Below are 13,478 nucleotides of genomic sequence, written 5' to 3'. Positions count from 1 at the left end.
GACAAGAGTCTATCAACCTGATTTTTAAGAAGAGTACTTGGACGATCTCAAAAATCAATATCCTAGACCAATCTAGTCGTATCCAAATAATCCAATAGGAATTCTGCCAAGTAATTAAACTTGTTATCTATCTTTCAAGATATGGATTCAACAACAAACAAGTCTGGTAACCGACCATAATTAGATAGACGTATCTACTAAGATTGAAAACGAACAACTTTTGTAAATCCAATTATAAAGATAAAAAATTTAACGCAGAAAAGGAAAACACACAAGACACCAGAAGTTTTGTTAACGAGGAAACCACAATTTCAGAAAACCCACGGGACCTCGTCTAGATTTGAACATCAAATTGTATTAAGCCGCTACAAACACTAGCCTACTATCAGACTTCGAACTGGAATATAGTTGAGACCGAATCCACCCTCCAAGCGATTTAGTTACAGTCGTGCTCCTTATGTTTATTCAACCTCGCAAGGCTCTACGCAATTGATTCCCTTAGCTGACGTCCTTTATAGCTTAAGAGTTGTTTTAGCCAAAGTGAAGACTTTTAATACCAATCTTCCTCTAACAAATAAACCTATTTGATTTCTGTTTAGACTAAAAGATCAAGGTGAGGAAATCCATTTACAATAGACAAATTAAGCTAGCAAACTTCACTAATCTGGAACTTAAGACTCCCAAGAGCAACCTAGATTCTTAACCACCTCTCAAGAACAATCTTTAAAAGAACAATTAAGACCAGTTTTCAGATATCTATCTTGAGGAATCACAAAGTCTGAGACGAAGAGAACTTTGCGATTACTATCTATCTTGCCTAAAAGATATAACAAAAACCTCGATAAAAGAAAATCAAGATCACGATACACGAATTATCAAGGTAAAGATAATCAGACCTGGCTTCACGAATCCACTAAACGGAGTCTTTTAGTTGTATCCCTAATTATGTTTCTCAGAGGAAACCAAGGTCTATACATGACGACTCTAGAATCAACTAGGAAACAAAGTGTCATGGATTGATTTTCCCAGTTGAAAGAGAATCTTTATTCGTAGTTTTCAATGACTTGTGGTTGCTTAGAATTCAAGCTAAGATAACTTGAGAATCAAGCAAACACTTTTAGGTATTGAAAATACAATAGAAAAATATACACTGTGGAACGGTTCTGGAACCGTGTATCATGACTGTTCGGTTTTTTAAAAAAAAAACTGAGAAGAAATAGAAGTTTAGAACAAGTGAAAAAAAAATGATGAAGAAGACCCTAATTCTCGACATATACAGGGTGATGAAAATTACTAGTACATGCCTAGTATTACTGAATATTGGAACTTAACCAACCGGATGGGGCCTAATCCGGTTCCGTTACGCTAAGGACGGAAAGTCCGTTAAGGAGTCCGGTTCCGATATCCATAATACGATACATAGGATTAAATCCTATAGGATCTCGAATTCTCGAAAAAAGATATCGGACTTCGGATAGGGATTGACATCCCTACTCATAATCCTCTCCATCTGCTTCACCAATGAAATTGGCATTTGAAACAGAGATAAATAGTAAATGGGAATGATGGGAAACACACTCTTGATCAACATAAGTCTATCCATTTTAGATAAGTATCTCCTCTGCCAATAACCTAACTTCTTCTGAAATCTTTGTAAAATGACATCCCATACTCCCATTGCTTTAGACTTGCTACCCAATGGAATTCCTATATATTTCATAGGAAATGAATCCAGACTACATCCAGAACAAGCTTCACATTCTCCGCATTTTGATCATTTCTAACAACAACAATAATACTCTTTCTAAAATAACTTTTAGGTTATAAACCAACTCAAAAGCCAAAAGAATGCTTTTTAAGTTCTTCATTTGATCAACCTCATAATTTAAGAAAACAATAAGATCATCTACAAGTTGCATATGATTTATAGTGCAAACATCATCATTGTACACTGGCTTGAACCGTCAATTAAATTCAAAGAAGATGCTCTTTTGATCATTGAAGAAAGTATTTCCACCACCATGATAATCAAAAAAGGTGAAATAGGATCACTTTGTTTAATCCCCTTACCACTTCCAAATAAATGAGAAGATGTACCATTTATAGCCATAAAAAATCTCCTATTAAAATTGCACCATCTTATCCATCCTCTCCCTCTATTGCCAAACTCAAATATAGACATTGTACAGTCCAGACAATTCCAATTTATGTTATCAAAAGCTTTTTCTAAATCCACCTTCACCACCAATCCTGTAATGCCTTCTCTCTCTTGAATCAATGAGCTCAAAAACAACAAGAATACCATATGTATTTGCATATCATCTACAAAAACAACCTGAATTCAGAGATAGTCGTTGACAAAACCACTTTAAGTCTTTCAGCCAACACTTTTTGAACCATGTAAACCACGTTCATAAATACACTAAACAATGAGGATTATGCATCTAGGGAACTTGCTAAAATTAATCACAAGAGAGATTCTTTAAAATCTCTCAAGGAAGTGCTTCTCAAGAGCAAAAGGACAATGGATGGTGGATGGTAAAGAAACTCAAGATTTTTTTCATAAGAATGCTTCATACAGACAGAAGACAAATGCAATAAATTCTCTTATTATCAATGAAGAAATTTGTCATGACAAGGAGAAGATCAATGAGGAGGCTAAAAATTTCTATGTGGATCTCTTCAAAGAAGATGTGTTGAATAGACCAAAATTTGGTGATCTGCAAATGCCTAGTTTAAGTGTAATTCAAGCTATTATGTTGGAAAAACCTTTTAATGAGGCTGGAATGAAGAATGTCATCTGGAATTTTGGTAGAAACAAAGCACCTGGCCCAGATGGTTTTACTATGGAATTCTTCAAGGCAGTGTGGGAAATAATCAAATTGGAGCTGATGGCAGTTGTGAAAGAATTTGAGCATTCTGGTTACATTGATTGGAGACTCAATTGCACTAATATTATCTTTGTAGGATCAGAATCTCACAGCAATAATGCCTCAGCTAAATTATTAACAACACAACACAGCAGTGTTGCAGAATAACTTCAGAAACGAAATAATAAACGACGTCAGCTAAATCATGAGAAAAATGTGATGGTCCTGCGAAAATTAGAGAGTTTGCGAGATTAATTTGTAAGGATGCGAGAATGTCGCAAGTCATATCCGAAAATAAAGGACAGATTAGCTGTCATCCACTATGTAATTCCCTATAAATAGTCGCTCAATTGTAAAGGAAAAGAGAGATCTTTTCTGATTGAGAAGCAAGAAAATAGGAGAGAGAAAATCTAGAGTAGTGGTTATTCTTGATTCCTTTATCTTTTCTTGTAAGATTGTTCAAAGATTCATCTATAAAATTAAGATTGTTAATCTAAAATGAGTTGAATTTTAATGAAATCTTGTGAGGGGTGTAGTGTAGGATTTCCTGCAACTACATAATGGCGCTAGAAATAGGGAAAGATTGATGATTATTCTAGAAAAAATTGAAGATTAATATTGAGATTTGTGAAGATTTGGAGTAATTGGTTAAGAATTTTACATAATCTCTTGCAATTCGTTAACATTGAATAAATGGCTAGAAGAAGAAATACATCAGAACAACTACTGTTAGAAGAAGCAAGAGAATTTCTCGAAGGGAAAGAAGTGAAATGGGAGAATCTACTAGAATGAGAAATAATGGAGAAAATAAAATTCAACCACCAGTTCAACAAACACTAATACAAGGAAGGAATACAGATTATGATAGGGTGAGTATACACACTTGGCAATCAAATTCAGCAGAAGAAGTAGAAGAAGAGCAGCAAACCAGAAACCATAGACAGGTAAAGAGAAATCAAGAAGCAAATGAAGGAATAATTCATGGAGATGAGGAAATTGGAGCGTTAGAAACGTTGAGACGAAGAATACATGAAGAAAGAAGAGCTGAGGCAGAAGAACGTGCAAATCTAACAAGGCAAAATCACGAATTGAGGATGGAAAATATGTGACTACGGAGTAGAAGATCGAGAAGTATTACAAAATCATATTCAAGATCGACTAAAAGAGAGATGAGGTGAAACTCACCCACAATTAACGCCGAAAATAATATTCAAGAAGAAATATCAAATACTAATGAAGAACATCGCGAAAATAGAGAAAGGACTAATGATCATTACACTCCACAAAATGAAACTTTTGATGATAGGCAAAATGATAGAAATCAAGAGAATGGACAACGTCAGGGACGAAATAATCAATATGGCGAAGGGAATCGAGAGGAAGGAAGGAGAATTTTACATGAGAGAGAAGCTCAAAGAAATCAACAAACGATTGAAGAACAAATTGAAAGACATTATGCTGAACAAGCACGTTTAATTTGCGAACGTGAAAGATTGAGAGCGGAAATGGAAGAACAAGAGCTTCAGGAGACAATTCTCCAGAACAATCACGACAATCGAAAAAGAAGGCGTACAAAAAACCGGAATAACGGTAATATCAATGAAGAGTATGATAGAGTACAGAGGATGGTTGAAAGACAGTGAATGGAATTGATAAGAAATGAACAAAATCAGGGAGGGGAAAATGAGATACATCATCATATACGAATTCAAGATAGAGATGAGGAAGAGAATCGCAGAAGAAGACGAGATGAAGACGATGAAGAAGAAATCCAAAATTTCGCGAGAGAAGAAAGATATGAACGCAGAAGAAGGGAGGCGAAATTAAAAAGACCAATGGATCAAAATTCAGGAGTAAATAAACAAATCTTAAAAGAATTAGAAGAAATGAGAGGAATGCTAAATAATAGAGGAGAAGTAGGAAGAAGACAATTAGATGAAGCTATAGAAGAAGCTGCGAAAACTCCATTTACAAGGGAAGTACAACTAGGAGGAATACCTCCGAAATGCAATTTGCCCGCATTGACTAGCATTTTTGATGGAACAACTTGTGCAATTCAACACATTAAAGCCTACGTGAGGTGCATGTTGCAATGGGAAAATCATGATGTCGTATTATGCAAGTATTTTGCATCCAGCTTAACAGGGGAGGCGTTAAAATGGTTCGAAGGTCTACCAAAGAATACAATAACATCCTTCAATCATTTGCAGACTACATTCCTGGGGGCATATATAAGTAATAATTCTTCGCGACCTGGTATTGAAGACGTGTTTGGATTAAAACAAAGGATTGGCGAAAGTTTGAAGCACCTAACTAAAAGATGGAGGACTATGTGTAGCAAAATGGCTGGCCGTGTGGATGAGAGATATCTTATCTTATCATTTACCAATGTTATGTTTGCAACCAACCTATTGTATATCCAAATTTTCAGAGTCAAGAATACAATCACAATGACTGAATTGCGAGAACTTCAGGAAGAATATATTGCTCTAGAGTAAAGGAAAAATGAAATGGAATCATATCCGGTTGTGAACACCAGTTCACAAACAGCGAATGCAAGCTTATTACCCAAACTAATAAACACAGTGGCGAGCACTTTGCAAGTACAACAAGAAAAGGTGACGGACAACAATCAACAGAAACTGGTGGCTATGGGAAGCCGAGATCAAGAGGAGTATGAAAGTGAAAGAAATTTCTACAATCGTGGTGTAAATAACAAAATTCAAAGACTCGATCAGCCGCAAGAAACTTATGGAGGTCAAAGACAAAACTATAATAGAGGACAAGGAGGTCACAAGGTGGTATGGGAAGAAATCAAGATGCCACCTCTAAATACAAGTGTGGAGAAAATATGGGAAGCTATAATTTTTATGGAGAATATACCAACACCAAGGAACATGGGAACGGAACCACCTCAAAACCACAGAAGTCATGAATTTTGTTCTTATCATCATTTTCATGGACATACTACAAATGATTGCAGAAATGTAAAAAGAATTATTCTGAGAATGATAGATCCACTAGTACAATTATGGTATTTGGTCACGGTTGACCTCGCCACGGTTGTATCCATAAACGGGACTAAAGCTTTGTTTGTCCCGGGTTAATGTGCTTCCGGGAGCATTTCACCTCTCTTTGGACACGGATATATTTGACGCGTGTCTAATTCACTCAGTCCCCACGATTAAAAGTTTTGAACTGCTTCGGTTCTTAACCTAACTTCTACACTCCAAGAATCCCAGTCTCCCACGATCTACTACGACTCCGCCCACCTTCTTACGTTTTAGGGTAATCATTCATTTTTACTTCTTCGTCTCTCTGTCATTCAATCGCATATAAAAATCTTCTTCCATCTGTTTTCACAGATGAACGCGTTTTGCTATTTGATGGTAAAACTGGTGTTCCACTAAGCTTGGGTTTTTTCTGGTCGCGTCTGAAGTCGTAAATTTTTGGACTCACTTTTGGTTAATAGATGCAATAATTTTCTCAAGTGGTGAATTAGTGAATTCTTTGTATATCGGGATTTTCTGAGATCATGACACATGATTTTTTCCGATTTTGATTGTGTTTGAATTTGAAATTAGGTACCCTAAGATGAGCATTATTTCACTGTGGGAAATCTATGGCTTTTCTCTTTATGTGAAAGGTAAACAAGTCTTTTCCTCAATTGTTACAGAATACCCCAATTTCTCTTTCACCCAATTATGCTGAAGATGATGATTTATTTATCGATTTGGTTGTTTTCAAAATTATTAGGGATTGCTATGTGTACTTTTGGTATAGTTATGTCTGAATGTTGATGTGAAATTCGAGCCCCTTCGCCCTTGTTGTAATGGGATGTTCGATTTCGTTATTACCATGATAGAGAAACAGTTGAACAAAAATTCATTCTTTTTATGTTCTAGACCTGTTATGAATTATTTTTGTTTAATTTAGGGAAATTTATCTATCATTTCACCGTCATGGTTTTGGTTAGATATTAGTTTTGATCTGGTTTACATAAGTGATGTCTGAAGTTGACAGTGAATCTTGCGTCTTTGTTAGGACAATGGTGGCATGCTGATCAATGATGGTAGTGTTGGTATCTATTCACTCCATTGTTAACTTCAAATTTGTGTTCAATCAGTGTAATGTCATGATAGATGCAACTAACTCCGGTGCGTTTGTGCCAACTCAGGTAACTTGTTACATTCATTATCACAATTCCCTGTTTTTACGTACATTGATTAAATCCTTTGGAAGATACAATGTATAAGCCAGTTGAGAAGTTTAGTAATTTGTTACATTTATTTGCCCAGTTATTGGATATCTTTGTTTTTCCCTGTATCTGTAGACACTTTAAGCAAGTTAGGAAATGCATGCACTAACTGTGTTTCCTGGGCCAATCTCCTCCTTTATGAAGGGTATATTCCTTTATGTTCAATCTCCCTGGTATACAGTTGTTGAAATTGAATACTTAGTGTCACGAAATTAAGTTGGGAAGAGTATGCTGGTTATAGGCTACTATTTGCTCGTTCTACTACTGTAAATTTAGTAGTATTGGCTGTGTATGATTTAATTAAAGGATCTTGATTTTTTGCCTGTTGACAATTTTTTGTGTGGTTAGGGGATGTAGTAAGCTTTCAGAGAGGAGGCATTTTTTGTTGGTTGGATACAACATCTTTAAGGTTGGAGAGATTATATTCCTTCGCACATAGTGGTTTGGTTTTTATTCCTAAAGCTATAAAACTGACTTCAAATATTTGACGAGCTTGTAATTTCCCATTGGTCAGAGAAAAAAAGGAGATTACTCCGTTAAAAACAAATGACGAGTGCAGCATGTTTTTTTTTGTACTAGTTTTTTTAGTAAGTTATTGTATGTTCTTCTAAGTGTCCTTTTGACTTGGGAAGATAAATGAATGAATTAGTGTTTATTTTTACTGCCAGGTTTTGGATATGTAAAGGCGGGCATATACCTCAAAGATTTAACTTATGATTTCTTTGATTTTGGTCACTTGGTCTCGAGTTCAGTTACTGGTTTGGTCTGTTCCATGTTGGTCTATCACCGCCAATTGATTCAGGTTTGAAAGCCATAATGTATTCTTCATCTTTTCGTTTTTACTATTAGCCATTAGGATTTGTCAATATGCACCCGGGGTTAATTTGGAGCCTTGGAATTAGATGTAAAATGGTTTTTTTTGTAATGATATTATCATATTTACGCAAAGATTTGGGTATTTCACTGTTTGATATTCGAATGCTTTTCCGCCATCTCACAGCGTTAATCACCTGACTTCGTTTTATAAACGGGAAGTCGTGGAAATGGAGGAACATAAAGTTACAGAATCTTACTTTGTGACTTGGGAGTAAAACCTTGCACGTACTGTATAAATTGATCAATTTGCAATATAAATTTAGGATTTTTTTCTGTTGATTCCTTGCCTATTTATATTTTTGGTGTACGGACGTCTCTGGCACCAATGCAATGTATTTAGTTGCAACTTGACGAAGAAACTTGGTTATATCACTACGTCAAGCTAACATGAAGCCTTGGTAATATAATCTTGTCCAGTTTTCTGATGCTAGACTAGTATCCTATTGTTAAGCCTTGCTAAAACGTGTTCTGTGACGTAGTGTATCAACTGACAGATTCCCACTTTGAGCCAAATAAATGAGTTGTTACCCTGCTTGCGAAGCTAGCTAGAAAAGAAGATATTAGCCTGCTTATTAAACTGGTAAGGCGGTTGCCCGGTGATACTATATCTTCCTTCCCTGCTTCTAACACCTTCATTCAAAACAAACTATACCCTCTCTCTCTCTCTCAGGGAACCTTTTATATGTATATCTGTGTCTATCTCATCATTTATTACTTCATTTTGGATTTCAGGAGTTTCAGCCTTCATGAAATAAACTTGTAAACAAAGATGTAGCAAGCACTTGTAACTGGCGAACTGGAAATGGGGAATGAACTAGGTAAAGCCCTACTAGAACCTTAGAAGTTACAGTGAACCCGAAACACAAAACGGATTTTGTTTCTCGCCACTTCCAACTACGAGAAAGATTAAAAAAGTGAAAAATGAATAGCTTTCTTCTTGTTTTTGTCAATACGAAGAGATTCTGCTCCTCAGTTTTGTTTTCTGTTGTGTTGTTGACCTATACACTTGATAGTTGACAGGAAATCTGGTCTCTAATTTCTTTCAAGATATTTTCTCTTTTTAATGTTGATATATGAATGCTTTTCCGCGATCTCACAGGGTTAATCACCTGACTTCATTTTATAATCTGGAAGTCGTGGCACTTGGGAAAATGGAGGAACATAAAGCTACATAATATTACTTTGTGACTTGGGAGTAAAACCTTGCGCGTATTGTATAAAATATTTGATTTGCAATATAAATTTAGGATATTTTCCTGTTAATTCCTTGCCTATTTTATATTTTTGGTGTACGGATGCCTCTGGCACCAATGCAATGTTTTTAGTTGTAACTTGATGAATAAAATTGGTTTTGCTTTTATCTTTTGCAGCCAAGAGACATCCTGGCGTTTGAGTTTGGAGGATCTTTTGCAGTGTGAGTGTTCACATGCATCTTCAGAAAACAAGACCTGGATCAGGCACGCAAAGGAAGTGCAGTTGTCCTTCAGAAACTTTGTTGGAGGCTTTGTACTCTTATATACAAATGTGTGTACATGTTTTGAAACTTGCTGATTTTATTGATATGTCCTTGATATTAACTCTGGTACAATCAATGTATCAAGCTAAGTGTAAAATATGTTGATTTCAATGCAATATTAAGAATTCCAATCAAAAATTATTTCACTGTTCTGCCATTTTCTTTTTTGCTGGGCATAAAGATGTGCCGAAACATCCAAGTATCCTAGATAATTTGGACACACTGGATATTGCATATTGGTCACGGTCTATTAAGAAATTCGTGTCCATTGATCAAGTTTGGTCCTGGTATATTTCAGCATCCCGTGACTAAAGAGTGAGCTTGTCACGGTGTACAATAAAAGTCTGTGGCTGTTGAAGTTGTGGTCACGGTGGATTTGATGAATTAGTCACGAAATAACCGTGACTAAAGGTGTAGACCTCTTGGCCTCGCAGGCTTTAGTCACGGTTTTTCAAAAATCGATTACCGTGACCATATACTTTTGGACACGTAAATTACCGTGACCAAACGACATTTTTGTACTATCAAGGAAAACTAAACCACTTTCTGGTAGAGCACCCAAAATCTCAACCATTTCCACCACCACCAGAGCATCACAAAGTAAAAACGATGAAAAAGAAGGAAACATTCTTCATATAAGTTGGTACAAAAGCAAAGAACCTATTCTGTCACTTTATCGTACATTCATACAATACAATTGAAGATTTTCATGACAATGTTTTGAGTAGAGTGTTCGCAAGAAATAATGATGGAAGAGAAATTATGAATATTGCGAAAATCTCGCCACTAGAGGAATGGCAGAAACAGATTATTTCTTTTACCGCATAAGAAATCTCCGAAGGTGAAGAGGTACATGATAATCCATTGGTAGTAAAAATTAGAAATTAATCCAAAACCGAAAGAAGATGAGGATGATGAAGCTGAAGATTCATGGGCAATTAATAGAATTCTAATCGATACTGGAAGCTCTGTGAACATCTTATTTTATCATACTTATAAAAATATGGGAGGAAGAGATGATGATCTTATACCATCAACATATAAGATACATGGTTTTAATGGTACTGCCAACAAGCCTAAAGGGGAGGTTACTATGCGAACTCCATTGAAGGGAATATCTTCTGAAATCCTATTCTGTGTCGTTGATGTAGAATCACCCTACAATGCATTAATTGGTCGACCTTGGCTACATGGTATTCTAGGTGTAGCTTCAACTTTCCACCAGTGCATCAAATTCCCTCACCCCAGCGGTGTAGGAATCATAAAGGGAGATTGGGTTGCAGGAAAGAGGTGTTACGAAACTGAGATAGAATCCTGCGAAGGAAGAGCAAACAAGAAGGAAAGTTGGCGACACAAAATCAAAGAGACACAAAGAAGTGAGAGGTTGATGGTGGATTCAATCGAAAGAAAAGAAGAAGAGATGTTGCGAAACTAATGCTAGCGCAGAATAAAAAATGGTGAACATACCACTACCAAGGAAGCAGTAGCAGAAAATAACAAAGAAGCAGCGGATAGCAAAGGTAATGTATGAATGATTGATTTGTTGCGACACTCTCGCAATAAATAAAATTCTCAAAAATACATTTTATTGAATGACAAAATTGAGATTGCGAAATGCAAATACGATATGATGATGTGCGATAATCTCGCAGAGATAATGAATTCTGCAAAAGACAATCAGAGAACAATGACAAAAGAGAAAGGGGCGAACCTTTATGGCGTACACCTTAGTTCGCGAATACAATTTCGCAAGAGGCAAATGTAAGACCTAAAGTACGTCATATAAGGGGGTACCTGTTGCATGGCTCAGGGAAAGGCTACACCGCCACTGGAACCTGAGTCATGGAGATTTGGGGTCAATAAAGCCCATCCGAGAGAGGTACCTTGGATTCTCAGCTTAAACATATGACTTAGGTTTGGCGACTAAGGTAATAAGAACTCTCCCAAGGAGTGCATAATCTGATCAAGGCGCCGAGGTACACGGTTGAGTCAAGAGTGCCAGGGGCGTCTGGAGCGTACCTTTCCATTCTTGACAAGTCTTGGCTTATACTGCACTCGGCCCGAAGAAAACCCCACTTAGGGTGCAGTCTCGTAACCATAAACCCTATAGGTAAAAGGGATAAAAGGCTGCGAAAACAACTGGTTGTTGTTAAGACTGGATGGGAGGAGCTAACCTTGTATGGTAGAAGTACGCCTCCTTGAAGGGGAAACCAGGGGGGAGATAAGGGCGACACCCTCCATTAGGGAGCTGATAAGTGTCTTAAGGCGCAAATGTCATGAGGCTTTTTACTCGCAAGGGTATTAAGGCTTGTCATATTTGTGCAACAATCCTGAAGAGGCAATAATACTAAAGAAAAAGATAAGACGAGATCAATGGGTTTTCGCATGAAAGTGCGAAGACGTCCTGCGATTTCGTTGCAAGACGACAATGTAATGGGGATTTATTTTCGCAAGAATATTTAGGCCTGTCATATTGTCGCAACATTCCTAAAGAGGACATAATACAAAAGAAAAAGTTAAGGCAAGATCAATGGGTTTTTGCATGAAACTGCAAGGACGTCCTGCGATTTTGTCGCAATGACAAGAGGTGGCATAATAAGACCTTTGACTAGGAAGGAAAAATAAGACCACACAAGGATGAGATTTTGAAAAGAATCAAAATTCACTTTGCAAATAATTGCGAAATTATACATAAACAACTGCGAAGTTGAGGCACAAAATAAGAAAAATCTACAAAATCTCTCATTTGGATACAAATGACAGAGGCGAGTATGGGAATGAATGAAATTAGAAAATGTTATTTGTCTCCACATGATAGATTTACGCAAAAATTAAAAAATTAATGATTATATTGATTAACCATATTGCAAGGAAGAATTGTTTTAATGAATGCAGGTCAAAGTGAAAGAAACTCATATATATTAAGGAATATGGAGAACCAAAAGAATTCGAAAATATACAGAAAGAAGGAATAAATGTACAAGTATTACAGAAGATTAAAGAAAGAAAGAAAGACTACTTCTTAGTTGATCCTTCATCATCTTCATCAGACTTGTTCCCTTCTTCGTCTGCATCAGAACTTTTATCTCCATCAGAACCTTCATCACCATCAGCTTCGCTATCAGAAATGGTCAGACTAGGAATGTTCTTTGGGATCTCCTCCAAGAGACAAGGATAATCAGAGTGAGGAATACTATGGTCATCACAAACCATTTGAATAGTTTGATTGCAAAAATGCAGATCACCGTTCTTAAAGTTCGCAACAGTGATCTTGATTTGATTCTTTAATCTAGAATACTTAACGTTGCGAGAAGAAAGATTCTTTGCGAGTTCCTCTTTTTCAGCTTCAAGTTCCTCAATTCTTTCGCGATATCTACTTTCAGAATCTGTGAGAAAAAGGCAATCAATTAATAACTTGATGAAAATTCATAAGAAACAAAAGATTAGTGAAGAAGAAAAGTTAATAACCTTCTCTGTCAGAAATCATATCTCTAATCAAGACTGTATGCTCAACTTGGAGACTAACATTTACACCTAAATCTTTTCTGGTATCGTCTAAGATTTTCGCAGCCCAAGCGAATTCATCCTCATTATTTATAAGGAGACGAGAACGAATTTGGTTTTCTCTTTCGCAGAGCTCGGTATTCTTGCGGTTAACTTCATCTCGTTCAAGTTGAACTTCAAGAAGGGTCTCTTGGAATTTCGCCAAAGCCTTAGCACCTTGATCAGAGATGCGATCCTTATCATCTATGAGACCGCTAATTTTGGTTCTTAGCTCATTGACTTTCTCTTTAGAATTAAGAAAGAAACGCTTAAATCGGCTGGCTAAACCTAAACTAGATCTATGGTCAATCTCTAAGAGGAGAAATTTGGATCTCAGTTCATTCAGAGAAAGAGATGAAATTTTATCATTTGAGAAATTATTTAAAGATTTATTAAGACGCTCAAGAAGGGTATC

General features: G+C 36.4%; 1 long non-coding RNA gene across 2 annotated transcripts; it reads left to right on the top strand.

Moving 5' to 3' along the window:
• Nucleotides 1-6,454: 6,454 nt before the first annotated feature.
• Nucleotides 6,455-8,811, top strand: LOC113353910. Of its 2 annotated transcripts, XR_003361604.1 has the most exons (5): nucleotides 6,455-6,516; nucleotides 6,915-7,047; nucleotides 7,477-7,537; nucleotides 7,797-8,584; nucleotides 8,737-8,811. It is a non-coding gene; the product is annotated as an uncharacterized LOC113353910 (long non-coding RNA). The 2 variants fall into 2 exon arrangements; XR_003361603.1 differs by having other exon boundaries at nucleotides 7,797-8,811.
• The last annotated feature ends 4,667 nt before the right edge of the window (nucleotides 8,812-13,478 follow it).

Source organism: Papaver somniferum, chromosome 2 (genome assembly GCF_003573695.1).
Source record: "Papaver somniferum cultivar HN1 chromosome 2, ASM357369v1, whole genome shotgun sequence".
NCBI classification, from domain to species: Eukaryota; Viridiplantae; Streptophyta; class Magnoliopsida; order Ranunculales; family Papaveraceae; genus Papaver; species Papaver somniferum.
The sequence above is the reverse complement of the archived record's forward strand: the minus strand, read 5'-3'. Positions and strand labels throughout refer to the sequence as shown.